The sequence below is a fragment of the Gekko japonicus genome, unplaced genomic scaffold (assembly GCF_001447785.1).
Source record: "Gekko japonicus isolate JY-2015 unplaced genomic scaffold, Gekko_japonicus_V1.1 scaffold1383, whole genome shotgun sequence".
Taxonomy (NCBI): Eukaryota; Metazoa; Chordata; class Lepidosauria; order Squamata; family Gekkonidae; genus Gekko; species Gekko japonicus.
The window spans coordinates 88,290-104,454 of NW_015162523.1; the positions used below are offsets into that span (position 1 = coordinate 88,290).

Genomic DNA, 16,165 nt, shown 5'->3' on the forward strand with positions numbered 1-16,165 from the left:
AGCAGTGAAGTGCTTACTACTGCAGTGTTCCCTCTGGTTTTCCCCCCAACTGAGTGGAGCAGTTCACATCCTGAGCAGAATATAACGGCTGTAATCTTAACATGGCCAATGGGCAGTGCTACACCCTGCGTGGCTCCAGATGGCTGCTGAGCGGGGCTTCCTGTGTCAATGAGCGGCCGCTCACGCGCACAGCTTAGAGGGAACACTGCTTGCTAGCCCAGCTGTCTTAGTCGGGGAAACAAAGCAATCCAATCTGGCAGTGGATTTTTATTTGCACTTCCGGATGACTCTGCTTGATGGTTGGTTTTTTATTCCTTCTCATTCCAAGCAGCAGCAGTTTGGTGTCACTTGTGCCAGATAAACTTTGGCGTTGAACTAATGAAGGAAATGAGTCTGCCGGGCTGTGGGTTGTCGGTTGTGGAGCTTTGCCTCAAACTACTTGGGAACGGTTCAGTCTTCTTCAGGAAGCGTTTGAATGTTCTCTGGACACTCCGCCTTCAGGATTTTTGTTGGTATTCTTTTTAAGTTTGTCAGCAGAGTATTAAGAGACTGAGTCCATGGTGTGTTTTAAAGTATAAAAGTTTACTATAAACCTAACATGGGAAAAGGTACACAGGATATAAAATAACAAAGAGCTAGTTTGTCTACATCCTTGCAGCTAAAGGGTAAAACGGGGAAGAGCCGGAATGGCGTCTCCTTCTCTAGTCAGAACAAAGAACGGGAAGAGAAGCCATAAAATGCTAATACTTGACACCTTGGTTTCCAATCAGAGTAGCAAACTAGCTCCAAAGTTCCTGGGCATCCTATTGTCTAAACAGATTGGTTACAAACAAACATGTGACTTAACAAACATCATTAACCCTGTAAATACTGAAGTGTTTTTAACTTGTAACACCCAACGATTTTAGATTCCACTGGGACCCGAGATGTAGTTTCACCTTCAGTGTAAAGTCAGTCCTGCCAAAGTAATGCCCCTCTAAGAATCTAAGGGGGAGAAAGAGCACAATGTGGCTGCATGCTCCTAAGATGTGCTACTCTCTAGAAAGAAGCAGGCGTCCAGTGGCACCTTCGAGCCAAGCAAAACTTTCTTCCAGCGGAAGCTTTTTGCAGACGAGAGCCCACCTGGAAGAAGATGCATAATAGTCCTCAAAAGCTTGTGTGGGCATTAAGTTTTGATCATCTTTTAAAGGTGCCACCCAACTCCTGTTTAGTGTGGCTGCCAGGGACATTGGGTTGCCAACCTCCAGGTGGGGCCTGGATAGCTCCTGCTATTTCAACTGATCTCCAGGGGACAGGAGATCAGTTCGTCTGGAGAAAATGGCTGCTTTGGAAGGTGGACTCTGTGGCATTGTACCCCACTGAAGTCCCTCTTCTCCCCAAATCCTGCCCTCCTCAGGTTCCACCCCCAAAATATCCAAGTATTTCCTAACCGAGAGCCGGCAACCCTACTCTGCTTTGTGTGCGTGTGTGAATTGCTGTCAAGTTGCAGCCAACTTTCGGAGACCCCTCAGGGTTTTCAAGTCAGTTGACTAACAGAGGTGGTTTGCCATTGCCTTCCGCGACATAGTGACACTGGACTTCCTTGGTGGTCTCCTGTCCAAGGACTAATCAGGCCTGACCCTGCTTAGCTTCCAAGATCTGTAATGCAATAAAGGGCACAGCAATCTGAATAACCCAAACTACAAAGAATTGCTGCAAAACGTTCACAAATTCACAAAAACATGACAGTAATATGTAGACATTTTCATGATGGTTTAAATTCCAAATGTCTTCTTTATTCCACAGATCAACAAATTACGAACATCTCGAGTTTCCAGAGTTCGTTTCGTGGTCTTTATCAAAAAACTGTTTTGCTGAATTTTTCCAAGCAATCCACTATTAGGAATCTCAATTTCAGAATGGCTATGAATAGCTCTTAAGTTAACCAACAATACTTTTTCAACGGACAACGTTGAAAAATTCTGCAAAACAGTTTTTTGATAAAGACCACGAAACGAACTCTGGAAACTCGAGATGTTCGTAATTTGTTGATCTGTGGAATAAAGAAGACATTTGGAATTTAAACCATCATGAAAATGTCTACATATTACTGTCATGTTTTTGTGAATTTGTGAACGTTTTGCAGCAATTCTTTGTCGTTTGGGTAGCTTCCAAGATCTGACAAGATCGGGCTAGCCTGGGTCATGGCTACCCCTTTAGAACTACTGAACTTGGGCCTTCATGGGATTTCAGAGGGCAGGGTTACTAAGTGGCTGTCTGTAAAGCAGGGTCTGGGCAGTTTGGAAGAGGCTGACCTTACAAGGACGATGGAAAACTGTTGGGTGCTACAAGTTAAAACACTTCAGTATTTACAGTATTTACAGGGTTAATGATGTTTGTTAAGTCACATGTTTGTTTGTAACCAATCTGTTTAGACAACAGGATGCCCTGGAACTTTGGAGCTACTTTGCTACTCTGGTTGGAAACCAAGGTGTCAAATATTAGCATTTTATGGCTTCTCTTCCCGTTCTTTGTTCTGACTAGAGAAGGAGACGCCATTCGGCTCTTCCCGTTTTACCTTTTAGCTGCAAGGATGTAGACATATTAGCTCTTTGTTATTTTATATCCTGTGTACCTTTTCCCATGTTAGGTTTATAGTAAACTTTTATATTTTAAAACACACCATGGACTCAGTCTCTTTAATACTCTGCTGATTAACTCAAAAAGAATCCCAACAAAAAACATTAAATGGCTTGGAGTGTGCATGGTGTAGAAATAAGTTTTGGAAGGACAGAAGCCATGGCTCGGTTGTAGGGCACGTGCTTTGCATGCAGACGGTCCCAGGTTCGATCACTGGCGTCTCCTGTTAAAATCCTCCTCCATATCCCCTTGCAGCAGATTCTGTCCTTCCTAGAAAGATCTACTGGCAGTACTCCCTTGTCTGCGACAGGTTTGGCAATTGTTTGGGTCTTGAACCATCTTGGGTGATTCTCCAGGCCTCTGGACCAGTCTCCCAGGAGAAGTCTGCAGGCGTCTGTCCCCCTGGCTTTCCAGTGAAGCTGCAAAAAAGAGCTGTTCTGGAGAGCTTTGGGGGCAGCCTGAGCAAAAGGGAAATACCCTTCGGATGGGAGAATCAGATTTTTTTAGGCTGGTTTTTAATGTTTTTATATCTGTTGTTTTAATGTTTGTCAGACCCACTTTGGCTCCTGAAAAGCTCAGGGGCAAGGCGGCTATAGAAACACTTTAAATGAAACTAAAAAGGATCCGATAGTATGTGATTAGAAAACTCTGTGCCTGAAACCCGGAAGAGCCACTGCCCGGCTGAGTTGACAATACTGACCTTGACAGACCAAGGGTCTGACACAGTATAAAGCGGCTTCACGCATCCATGGGAATTGAAAATGTGTGTGTTGCCACATACTGTCCAAAGAAGGACCCTGGCTTTTGCATTGGTTTCTTCGTAAAATGTCACACACATCGATGGAATGGTAAACATAATCAAAAGCTGTACAAAATCTGCTTCAAAGGGAATCCCCCCTCTGTTTCTCTTTGCTAAGCTGGCAACACTGGCCATGTCCAGTCTCTTCCCCCTCCCTTCCTTTTTCTTCTCCATCCTTGGTGTAATTTTTGGGGTGAGGGCAAGTCCAAGGGATGGCTGTAAGCCCCACGCTTGAGACGTGCTGTAAGCCTCATCCTTAAGACGTGCCGTTTTGCCCTCTACCCACGAACCTGCTTGTGGGTTAAACAGCCAACAAGCCGGGGTCAAAACACTTAGCCGGCTCTTCTCCAGATGAGCCTGTATTCCTTTGGGGCCGGCCGTCTGGATCTGTACTGCTACAGTTTGCTGTGGTCAGCTGTTAGTTGAGGGACCCCATGTTTGGCTGACTGGCTGATGCAGAATTGCCACTGATCATGAAAGCAGGCTGGCTGCAGGCTGTGGAGTTCTACTTTGCAGATTAAAGGGCTTTTAATCTCATTTTCCATGATGAGGGTGCGTGAGTGACCTATAAATACCCTGGGAAGAAGGGAGGTTGCGTGGTAATTAACCACCGGCTTGTACTTGAACTCTTTTAACTAGGGGACGTGTTTTGCAACCTGTTGGGCAAAATGAAGACCAGGGCGCAGGTTATCCGCAAGGGTCTCTCTGTGTGTCACGTCCTTTTTAGAACGAAAATGTTTCCCCAAGGAAGCTGTGCTTTGAGGCCTGTATAAACTCTGCAAATTGTGGGATGAATCAGAAGTCGAGTTCTCTTTTACTTCGCTGCAAAAGAACGAGGGTTACCTCTCGGCATACTGCTGAAAAATCTCTTGACTTAGTTTCCTCATCAGGATTAGTTTTAGAATGGCAAAGGCAGTTCTTTGTGTACCGCAGAGGGTGGCTCACGCCAGTTGTGAAATTGGCAACCCAGTGCCCACCCAAAGGCAAGGTCAGGGTTGTCGGGTGGGTCCTCAGGGCTTTTGTAATTAACCCAAAGGGGGGGAGATGCGAAATGAAGAGATGAGCAATGTGCATGCTCCAAGAAGCACAAGAATACTGAGAGTGAATTGAAGGCAGAAGGGGATGACTGAGAGAGATGGGGAGCTTGGTCTTCTCTTGCTCTGGAGAGCTTAAAAGAATTCTGCAGTAGGAGAACTGGTGTGTGTGTGTGTGTGTGTGTGTGTGTGTGTGTGTGTTGTTTGTTGTTGTTTCCTCTCCTCTGTGACTCCTCATGGGCTCACAACTCTTGTTATAAGATAGGCAAATTGAGCAAATATGTGTCTCTTATTAACACTTGGAATTCACTGCCACAGGAAGTGGCGGCGGCTACAAGCATGGATGGCTTCAAAAGGGAATTAGATAAGCATATGGAGCAGAGGTCCATCAGTGGCTATTAGCCACAAGGTATAGATAGGGGCTCTGGGGCAAGTGATGCTCTGTCTTCTTGGTGCTTGGGGGGGGGGTCAACAGTGGGAGGGCTTCTAATGTCCTGGCCCCACTGGTGGACCTCCTGATGGCACTGGTATTTCTGGCCACTCTGTGACACAGAGTGTTGGGCTGGATGGGCCTTTGGCCTGATCCAACATTGGCTTCTCTTATGTTCTTATGTGTCACTTTTCTGATCTTGCTCAGCCATGGGAGTGAATGGCTAGGGCAGGGGTGTTGAACTCATTTTTTATGAGGGCCGGATCTGGCATAAATGAGACCTTGTTGGGCCGGGCCATGTGTGTCATAAAATGTAATGCCAGGTAGCGGAGATATAAACTTTATAAAGGACACAAACGCCAAGGGGCTTTTTTTACTTAAAATAAAAGCACGCTTAAAGCATTAGCACACTTGCAATATTTTGTTTATTTAACAGTGTCTGATAACTGACACCTCTTGCTCTGAATTATTATATCAAAATGTCTGTGCTGTTGCAATCTTGAGTATGCTGTTCAAGTGTGTATCTGTAAGCTGCAAACCTAGGATGACGCAGCAGCAGCAGAACTGGAAGAAGAAGCAGGAGACGGCCAGTTCCACTGTGGGCCTGATAGAAGACCTCCGGGGGCCTCATCTGGCCCCTGGGCCACATGTTTGACACCCCTGGGCCGCATGTTTGACACCCCTGGGCTAGGGGCTCTGTGGGGCAGTAAAGCCTCACTGCCCCCATTCATCTGCTCCTTTGACTTCACAAACTTCACCATGTGCTATTCACATACTTTCAGCATTCCTTCAGGGCCTGTCCCCCCCCACCCCTTTCTAAAGGAAGTTATAATTCTCAAGAAGCTGAAAACAGTATGCAGGCCTGTGATACATTCCCCTCCCCCCCACCGTGTTTCTCCAAGACTGCAACATGCCTGGTTAGAGCTGAGCTTAACGTGGGCCCAACTGGAGAGCTATGGAGTCCCAACAAAATATTATTTTCTTATTCTGTTCTTAGCATATGATTATAGACGCTGAACTGCAGGCTGTGGAAGGTCAGTAGTTCAGCAGTTCGAGACCCGAGTGTGCCGTATGACGGAGTGAGCTCCCGTCTCTAGTTCCAGCTCCTGCCATCCTAGCAGTTCGAAAGCAAGAAATTGCAAGTAGATAAATAGGTACCACTCCAGTGGGAAGGTAACAGCATTCCGTGCGCCGTGGTGTTTAGTCATGCCGGCCACATGACCACGGAAATGTCTTCGGACAGCGCTAGCTCTTCAGCTTTGAAACGGAGATGAGCACCACAACCCTAGAGTCAGATTCGACTGGCTTTCGAGCAAGGGAACCTTTACCTTTATACCTGCATGCTGGTCACTTGTTGCCTGCAGCGCAGAGTGATGAACTGCACGTGTGAACGGCATCTGCTTTGCTTCAGTTTTTCCAAACTTGGTTTGATAACAATCTTTCTGGAAAGAGCACAGTCAAAGTACCTTTGCAATCCACGTGCGCAGGAAGACACACATTTTTGAACGTCCCACACAATTTTCCTTATCCAAGCCCCCCCATCCATCATTCCTCCCTACCACAGATGGCTTTTTTTGAAAATTAGTAATTGCTAGATCACTGTAACATGACAGCATAACAGTCTGTTGCCACAATCTACTAATTCCTCAGGATGCCCAACATTCATTTAAATGATTCAGTCTGTAGCTCTTTCTGTTACAGAGACATAAAGTATGCAAACGTCCCCTTATATCTCTGCAATGTAAAGGGCTACGGTCCAGCTTTTTTTCAAAATGAAAGTTGGGCATTCAGAAGAACTAGAAGATTGTAGCTGTAGATTGCTACAGTGTTATTGCACTATAGCGATCTAGTAGTTAATAATTTTTAAAGCCCCCACCCAAAAAAGCTATCTGGTTGCGCTGGGGGTGGCGGCTGGCGGAGGAAGGGTTGAGGCATGGGAAAAGCAGAAGAAATTGCTGAGGGGATGCACTATTGCCCCTGCAAATAGCAGCTATGGGGTGAATCATTGCCATGCAGAAGCAACTACAGTATTACATGCCGCCTGAACTGTCCATGTTGCAAGTGGAAATCTATGGAGGACAAGAACCCTTTATTGCAGATTATCTATACAGGTAAATACAGATGACCTGAATGGATTATGACCTAGCAGGCAGGTGGCCTAAGGTTGTGTGGTCGGGCTGAACAGCCCATGGTTGGGCAGGTGGAGGGAGGTCCTCTGAGGCAAGTAGTGCTAGGATCTCTTGCCAGCCTGGGCAAAAGTGTTGCCTGTGCTAGTGATTAGTAAAGGTAAAGGTTCCCTTGCTCGAAAGCCAGTCGAATCCGACTCTAGGGTTGCTCATCTCCGTTTCAAAGCCGAAGAGCCAGCGCTGTCCGAAGACGTTTCCGTGGTCATGTGGCCAGCATGACTAAACACCGAGGTGCACGGAACACTGATTAGTGGTACATAATTAAACTTATTACACACAGTTATAAAGTGTGGGCATATATATTGCTTCCTGGAGAGCACTTAATAGTGGAATATTTTCCTGAGTTTTCCAGTTCCTGTGGAGTGCTGTTTTTCCCTGGGTACCCAGTGCTGCTTCTTCCTAGCTGGCTTTAGTGGTACAGAAAAAGCTAACCAATCAGGGATCCTGCAGTGAATGGGATGACGTCACACTGCTACATCGCCAATACGGTTTGGCCATGCAGTGACGTTAGCCAAGGGCCAGAGAAGGTCCATAAGGACAATGTCAATGAATAAGAGAATATTTTTGCAAAAAGGGCTTTGGGGGAGGGGGAAGCCTCTGAAAAGGGAGGCCATTTTTTTTTTGCACTACCAAAAATAGTAAACCCCCATTCCCAGTGTGCAGTTTGGCTTTATTGCCCGGCAGAGCTCGCCTTGCCTTTTCTCCCAAAGACAAACAAAACCAGGTTCAACAAACTATCTACCAATCGAGGATATTTTTATCCCGCCATTCCTTCAAGGAGCTCAGTGCAGCGTACGTGGTTCTTCCTCCCCCGTCTCAGCCTCACACAGCCACTCTGGGAAGTAGGTTAGGCTGGGACTCGCCCAGGGCCACCTGGTGACCTTCATGGCCGAATAGGGATTTGAACCCAAGTCTCCCAGGTCAGCTCTCGTAAGTGTTACGCACTCATTGCCTCTACATGCAGACAGGAGAAGTTGCATGATTTCTGCAAGTTCCGCTTCATACAGAGTTCTGGTTCTTATAAGCTACAAAGCCTGTGGCCGTCGTGCTGCTCATGCAGAAAACCCTGCTATGGCAGCTCTTCGAGAGCTCCTAGCTTTAAATAGGTTTTTCTTTAGCCCCGGATTAGCCCCGGTAGACCTTCCTTGTTTTAATGTCATTCTTCTCTTTGTGCTTGCTTTTACCGGGATCGCCTGCCCTCCTTAGTTAAGAAACAACATCAATTATTCACTGCCGAGGAAGAACTCTGTGTCCGCAGTGCCTCCCGCAAACGGCTTGACGCTGTGGGCTCTATTACCTTGCAACCGGATCCGCAGGTGCCGACAGCTCCCTTCTCTGTATAACGTCTCCTGCCACACGATTTCCAAAATGGAATTTGTGGCACTATTGAAAGTCAGGAAAGGAGACCGCCCGGTCTGTTTTTCTTTTCAGATTAGAACATGTTTGGCTGCAAGGAGGAGGAGTATTAAAATGTGAAAGTCCATTTTTGCCACCGGCTGGAAAGAGCATGCTAAAGACCCAAGTTAATGCCATTTAATTTGCCAATAGCATCCAGTTGTCTCGGTGAGTGTGACTTACAGTGACCCCAGCAAGGGCCTTTCAGGGTTAGTGAGAAGCAGAGGTGGTTGGCCATGGCCTTCCTCTGCAGAGTCTTCCTTGGTGGTCTCCCTTCCAAGTATGGACCCTGTTTAGCTTCCAAGCTCTGATCCCCAGCATTCAGTTACAAAGTAAGAATTAAAAGCAATATTTTTGAAAAATTGTGTTTTTCAGATTCCCTCTCCTTAGCTGGGGTGCATTGTTTCTGAATTAAAATAGGAGGCATGCTGTAACTGGAGGACCTTCACCCCGTGTTTGAACATGAGTCACTGTTCTGATTAGAATGAGGAGAGCGCAGATCATGCAGAGACACCATGACCAGTTTCTTTTAAGGGAAGGTAACTGTGTTGCCTACCCACAGCAGTAGTGATTGAATGTTCAGTTGTGCTAGATGGATCAAACAGCTGGTTACATTGTTTGAGGCATCTATCTGTCTGTCTGTCTATCTGTGTATCAATCAACATCATCATCATCTATCACTGCTCATAGAGCCATAGCCTTAAGCAGAAAATAAAATAGTAAAATAAAATAAATTAATGCCTTACTTGATATTCTTCTTCTCAGGGCTATTTTTGGGCAGGAACGCACAGGAACAGAGTTCCGGCTGGCTCCCAAGTTGGCCATGCCCAGCAGTCACTCATTAGCATAATAGGCCACACCCAACAGCAGAAACGCATTAGGATTGGCTACATTAGGGGTGTGTGGCCTAACATGCAAAGGAGTTCCTGCTACAAAAAAAGCCCTGGGTTTTGACCACAAACAAGGTCAACAGAATAAGAAGCAAAAGGTGGGCGTGGCTGGATTACCACACTTCTGGTAACATGGGGGTGTGGCCTAATATGCTAATGAGCTGTGCTGTCAGGGCTGTGGCCTAATAGGCAAATGAGTTTCTGCTGTTGGGTGTGGCCTATTATGCTAATGAGTTCCTGCTGGGCTTTTTCTACAAAAAAAGCCCTGCTTCTTCTGCTGTTTGATTATTGCCCATAAACGTTTGTCACAGAAAAAGTAACAAAATCATTTGTATCTGATAATAACCAACTCGCCTGTGCTCTCGTACTGTCAGGTGCGTCATTAGACCTTTCCATTATTTTGGAATAAAGGAATAATTAAACTGGCCCTCAGTTCATTAAATATAGGACACTCCATAATCATATGCTCAATAGTTTCAACTTTATCAAGTGAGCATCTACATATTCTTATTTGCATATGGCACTTTTTATATCTGCCCTCCAAGACTGCTGATGGAAGAGAATTCATTGTGGCCAGAGTAAAAGCTCTTCTGAGCTTTGGTATTGTCAACTGATAAAAGTACTTTGGCAATCGCATTGGAAGGGCAATGCCCAAATAAAACACTGAGCATATCCTGTGAGCCCTGACAGATGTGCTGTTAATATCCAATTTCTTAACGTGCAATTGAATTAGCCTAATAATTTCTTTGGTCTCCATGATCTTCACCATATTGTTTGTTTATACCTAGGCATTTAATTTTCTTTTCCAGTAGCTGATCCCATGGGCTATTATATGTGTCTACTTGTAAAAGTCCAAGGAGGGTAGACCTTCCCTCAGATTTTATGGTGTTAACATTCAAAATGAATGCTTTAATCCAGGGGTCATTTCTTAGAAAAGGAGGTGCAGGAGCTCATTAGCATAACTCATTAGCATAACTTATTTGCATATGTCACACACCCCTGACATCACCGAAAGTGTGTCAGAAGGAAACACCCACCACTCAGGCTCCACTGGACTGTTCTGGATTGCTAGCTATGGTGGGGGGGACGTGCAGATCTGTCCTCGCAGAGGAGGGAGAGCTTGTACCTGAGTAAAACTTGGTCTTAAAGGTGCCACTGGACTGTTTTGGACCGGGGAACTGGGGGGGGGGGGCTCTGCGACTTACCTGGCTGCTTCTTGCTCTGACTGAGGGCTGCTGGGGGCAGGGGGTGGGGCTTGTTGCATGTGCCCGCCCCCTGGGCTCTTTACTGCCGGAGTTCTGCTCCTGTGCGCTCCTGCAGGAAATGACCCCTGCTTTAATCCATGCCTTGGTCATCATTGATGAAATCCAGCTCTCAGTGCTATACCCAAAACACATCTTGGGGTAGCCACTATGTGACGAAAAATTCTCTCAGAGACAGCATTTTTTGAGGCCTATACTTGAAATGATAAATCTTCTAGACCAGTTCATGTCTGTGCCCCCAGAGTTGCTTTGTAATATGGTAAAGTCACTGAGTGTTTCCTTTTTAAAGCACACCAGTTTAAGGTGGGGGTTTTTTTGTAAAGCATGCTGCAAAGAGTGATATTGGGTATTGACCATTTCCACTAAAGTTGTCAAGTGTAGCAGGTTGCTTCCTGTGGTCTGTACCAGCTGTTGACCCTTTGTGGCATGAAGTTGACTAAGCTAAAAATCATTTTGGTGGTTTTCCTGCACCCAAAATGGTAACATGGGTCGCTTTTTTATTCACAACTCTTATGCAGAATTTCCTGCATACAAAAGAGGCCCTGAAACAATTCAGCCGCCGCATCAATATATATTTAAAAAAAACCCTATTGTGGGTCAGGCAGGAAAGAAGGACTCCTCAGGAGGAGGGGAGCCCTGTGTAGCCAGCTCTGAAGCAGCAGAAGCTTGCAAGCAGGAAGATGAACTGCTAGCTTGTCAGAGTTCACAGCCGACAGCACCTTCCAGCCCAACAGATGAAACCCAGGTGGTTGTTACCAGCCCTCCAGTTTCACCCATACCCTTTGAGCATCAGAGACGAAGGCTTAGAATGGAGCTCCAGGAAAGAAGACAAAGCACAGTCTCCTGGTCTGATGCCAGCTGCTTGCTAATGATGAATAGCTGCAGGATTACTCCCAGGCAGTTGGCTGCAAGTAAGACCTTGCAGCAGATGCCTATAAAAGCCAGTCAAGGGGAGACTGCCAGAGTGACCAGGTCCCTGGCCTGGGCGGGAGTTCCCCCGCTTTTGTGGGCACCTTTCTGCCACTGGCCAGCTGGCCGGCAAGGAGAAACCCATCTGTAAATGGCTTCCAATGCAACCTAATGATGTCACCTGGAAGTGAGGTCATCACATTGCCAATGTCAGGGGGCAGCACTCTAGTTTTTGGGCAAAACTCTATGGTAAAATTGGGCTCAAACCAGAGTTTTGCCCAAAACTAGAGTGCCACCCCCCCAACAGCAGCAATGTGATGTTGTCATTTCCGGGTGACATCATTGGGGCGTATGCAAGAAGCGTGCATGCCAGAAGATCCTGGGCCAGACCCGGGAGCCCCCCACTGGAAGCCAGGTAGGACCTGGCAACCCTAGAGACTACTCTGTGGAAGCAACAAGTCACCACCTGGTGGACTCTTCAACCACAGCTCCTGGTTCTGCTCCACTCCAGTGACCTTTGGACTGGCTTTGTACTTGAATATGCGTGCATCCGGTGGAATTGAATTTTAACTGTTTTAGCTTTTATATACTGTATGCACTTTGTGCTCTGTGTAAGCCGCCCTGAGCCCGTTTGCGGGGAGGGCGGGCTATAAATACAATAAAATAAATACATAAATAATATCGGACCTGCTTCCTCTTGTATATGACATTTGGCTGCTAGACCTCTCTTTCTGGACCACGCTCTGAACTAGACTCTGCTCTCTGGTAACTGACCTTCTGGACTGAATCTCAACTTTGGCTTTGAACTCTGACTCAGCTTGCTCTTAGACTCTGACAAAACTGTAGAGCAGAAAGAAACACAGGCAGGTGACAACTGCCTATCAGATACCTGATCACTTGCGATGTTAGCTGAGCTTTTATTCCAAGCTTTTTGTTGAACCGGCAATGGCAGCTGGGACCAGAAGAGTTCCAGTTGGCAATGGCTCTGCAGCCGAGAAGGTGAAACTCTGCATGTCTTCATGAAGCAGCCAGAGTAGAAGTTCTTCTGGCATCTCTAAGCTGCCAGTGTGGACGTTCTCCTGGCAGATGCCAATTTGTTGCATCAACCAGGCTGAAAACTTGCTAGGAGCAAAGCCCACCGAATAACTTGAGGCTTGCTTCTGAGTAGACTGGCTTAGGATGGCTCTTGGGGTTCCTCATGCGTCACCTGTGCGCGCCAGAATGGGGCGTTTCAGCACTGAGAGCATTTTGCCTTCAAGTCTCAGGAACTTTGTGTCCTTCGATTATCAGCCCACACAGTCCAGTGGTAACACAACACTTCACTGTAGGAAAGGCACCCAGATTGCCAGGTTAGAAGAGGCGGTCCTGCTGCCTGTGGGAGCTCTGTGGGCCACGGGCCAGATCTGGTTTCCAACCCACACTCTCAGTGCACTAGAGTATCGTCTCTCTCCATCTCCCTTGGTCTCTAGCCCAGTGATTTGCAAGGCGGTGTGAGCGGCCAGGTTGCATATTGCAAGTGATGTCACCAATGTAAGGTTCTGGAGAATCTCAGCTTTCCTTTAAAACAAAATCAGTCCAGAACTTCCTACTTCTTATGGCCATGTATGTGGGCAGTGCCTGGTGATATTGCAGAAACCACAAGAGTGGCAGAATAAGATTTCCAGTGGCTGGAGAGGATGGAGGCTTCAGTGGTCTTTCCCTTCCTTCTGACTGATGAAAGCGGAATAAATGTTGCACCTTGAATGGAAATGGTGACTGGCTTGCATAACTCAGCCAGCCTACGGAATGCTGCTCTGAAAGGATTAAGCCTTAGGCATGTGTGGCCGCTGGTGAAAACAGAGGCCCTGTATTTCTACCTCCCCCCCCCTCTTTCTTATCCATCTCCCTTAAATCCATCTAAGCTGATGGCCATCACCAAGAAGAAGAGTTGGTTTTTATACTCCACTTTCCTCTACCCCCCTCAAAGCGGCTTACAATCGCCTTTCCCTTCCTCTCCCCGCAGCAGGCACCTTGTGATGCAGGTGGGGCTGAGAGAGTTCTGAAAGAACTGTGACTGGCCCAAGGTCACCCAGCAGGCTTAATGTGGAGGAGTGGGGAATCAAACACAGTTCCTCAGATTAGAATCCAGCACTCTGAACCCCACTACACCACACCTGTTCTCATCACACCTTGTGGCAGTGAGTTCTACAAGTCAACTGCCGTGTGTATGAAGCACACTGTCTGGAATCTGCTGTCTGTCAGTTTCAGAGGATAACGCCAATTAGGATGAGAGAGAAGGGGAATGTGAGGGGTATAATGCTATGAATCCTGGGGTGGCTGCAACAGGCCTGAATGCTCTGTTGATTAATCCATTGTCTGCTGGTTAATCCATTGGACTTCTTTGCCTGGGCTGATGGTAAAAATATTGGCTGAGAAACAGTTGCTGTTCTGTCATCTTACCTTGTGTTGGGGAGGGCAGGGAAAGCCATCTGCAAAGTCTATCTCCAGGTTCATTTTCCTTCAGTTGACAAAAACCCTGTCTTTATCAGCTAAATTCAAGTCTTCTCAAAACAGAGGTTTTCAGGTAGCCATGGTGGCCCAAAGCAAAAGCCAGATACAAAAGCCACATATCTACTTTCCAGGCCCTTAGCCATGGGGGGGGGGGGATTTGGGGGCAGTGCTCCCCCACAGATGAGCACCACCCTGGTGGACAAAAAATTAAAAAGAAATATTTTTAAAATTTAAGATGTGTGCGGGGTTTCCAAAATGACCCCCGGGCACAGCCAGGGAAGTGTTAGTCTCATTTTCTTTATTCGGACCAAAATATAAATAGGTTTTTAAAAATGCAATGCAATAAAATAACCCCCCCCCTGGATTTCCCCATGCCCCACCAATCAATTTTTTTTGGCCATGCCCCTGCTACCTTCTATTAAAATTGCCTAAATTGGCGCAAAACAGTGTGGCAACTTTTAAGCTCTCAAGAACTCTCCAGCCTGGCTGAGTGACGCTAGATACTGTTCATCGCAGACGGTTGCGTTCCAGGGTCTCCCTTCCCAACCTCTGGTTATTTTCAAATGCTGACGGGACAACTTGCAAAACTGCCACTTCGGTTACAGGGCAGTCCTTTAGGGGGCAGCTTCTGGTTACCTTTCTGTCTGAGCTGGGCTAAGGTGATTTTGTCAGCCACTGCATAATAACTCCTGGTCTAGCTCTGCCAGCGCCCTCCCACTGGGAGAGGCAGTGTGGGGTACTGATTAGTATTAGACTAGGACGGGGTCCCCGTTCCTGGTGCCCAGCAAGTGTTTTTAGGAAGTGGGTGGGGCCAGGTGGAACGTTTGCCCAGCAAGCCTTCTGATTGGCCATTGGAGATTTGATTGGCTGCGCGGTTTTTTAAAAACACTGCCTTGGCAGCAGCTGCCACCATGCAACGAGGATCTTTAATGTGTGGTTGAAGGTAAGTTGCGGCAGCCGTTTTGTGGCCGACACCGCCTCTTGGAGCAACCGTTTTGTGGCTGTGTCCTCCACGCTATGTCAGAATTCCAAATGTGCCTGCAGACTCAAAAAGGTTGGGGAGCCCTGGACTGGGAGAACCCAGAGAAATCTAGATTCGGTTTCCTTTCCAGCCGTGAAGGCCACTCTGTCTTTCACCCTACCTCACAGGGTTGTTGTGAGGATCAACTAAGAGTAGTGAGAACCACGTGGGTTGCTCTTTGTTCCTTGGAGGAAAAGCGGGAGAAACACGTAGTGGGCATAGCCGTGGGCCCCCTGTTCCTGCCCTTTGTAAAAGCAATAGTAAAACTGTTGAAACGTATTCCTGTCCTGCTTCACACTGGCAATGCTTTTAATCCTTGTCAATTTCACAGGCTCCTCCAGGCTGGCTGCTGAACTGGAGAACAGTTTTTCGGCTTTTAAAAATTATTCTTAAATAAGTTTGGCGGCGTTGGGTGGGTGTTTCTGGAGCTTGAGAGGGCCGGCTTTCCATTTGCCATGGGGCTTAAATGACGTGCTGTTCCATAGGAATGATGTGCAAGCCCCATCTGATAGAACTAGCCTTAGGTGAAACAAATTTAGAGTCCAGCGGCACCTTTAAGACCAACAAAGGTTTATTCAAGGTATGAGCTTTTGTGTGCAGGCACATTTTATCAAATACATTAGAATGCCACTGGAGTCCAAATTTGTTCTACTGCTTCAGACCAACACAGCTGACCAGCTGGATCTAGTCTTAGGTGAATGTAGTATTTTTAAAAATAGTTTATTTCAACTGGAAGCAGCTGCAGTGGTTCTCAGACTGTGTGTGAGGACTAATGTGCCCTGGAAAATTAAGCCAAAGTCTTGACTCTTCTGTGCCCCTCGAAACAAAACAGTGCGGCAGTGAAATTAACAAGTGATGCTTGTATTTCACTGTCAACATGGTGATCATTTCTTGAGAATGTGCCCTCAAGTGGTTACATCTGGTATTCCCTGTGCCCAGAGAAGACAAGAGGAGACTCAATTTGGGTCTCTGGGGAGGTAAAAAGGTAAAGGTAAAGGTTCCCTTGCTCGAAAGCCAGTCGAATCTGACTCTAGGGTTGCGGTGCTCATCTCCGTTTCAAAGCCGAAGAGCCAGCGCTGTCCGAAGACGTTTCCGTGGTCATGTGGCCGGCATGGCACACGGAACGCTGT

The 16,165-nt window shown here is 46.8% G+C and overlaps 1 protein-coding gene across 1 annotated transcript in view; it reads left to right on the forward strand.

Annotated features, from left to right (window-relative positions):
* The window catches only part of ESPN (espin), a 140,119-nt gene that overhangs the window by 18,229 nt on the left and 105,725 nt on the right, over positions 1 to 16,165 (forward strand). The gene's annotated exons all lie outside the window — the stretch shown is intronic.